This window comes from Limulus polyphemus, unplaced genomic scaffold (genome assembly GCF_000517525.1).
Source record: "Limulus polyphemus unplaced genomic scaffold, Limulus_polyphemus-2.1.2 Scaffold2757, whole genome shotgun sequence".
Taxonomy (NCBI): Eukaryota; Metazoa; Arthropoda; class Merostomata; order Xiphosura; family Limulidae; genus Limulus; species Limulus polyphemus.
The window spans coordinates 27,882-28,169 of record NW_013668367.1 but is presented as its reverse complement, the minus strand read 5'-3'; positions in this window follow the sequence as shown (position 1 = coordinate 28,169).

The window sequence follows — 288 nt, the reverse complement described above, 5'->3', positions numbered from 1 at the left end:
TAAAATATGTTGTTAGTATAAAGTGAGATTAACGACGACATAAACATTAAAATATGTTGTTAGCATGAAGAGAGATTAATCATCTTTCTCTGGCTATAACAAAATCAGCCTTTCTAGATCTAGATTTTACAAAATAGATTTTCCTAGCTGTACGTTTTTAACATGAGATTTCTTTGCTATACATTGTAACAATATGGGCTTTCTTTGCTATACATTGTAACAATATGAGCTTTCTTTGCTATACATTGTAACAATATGGGTCACTTTATACTAACACATATTTTAATG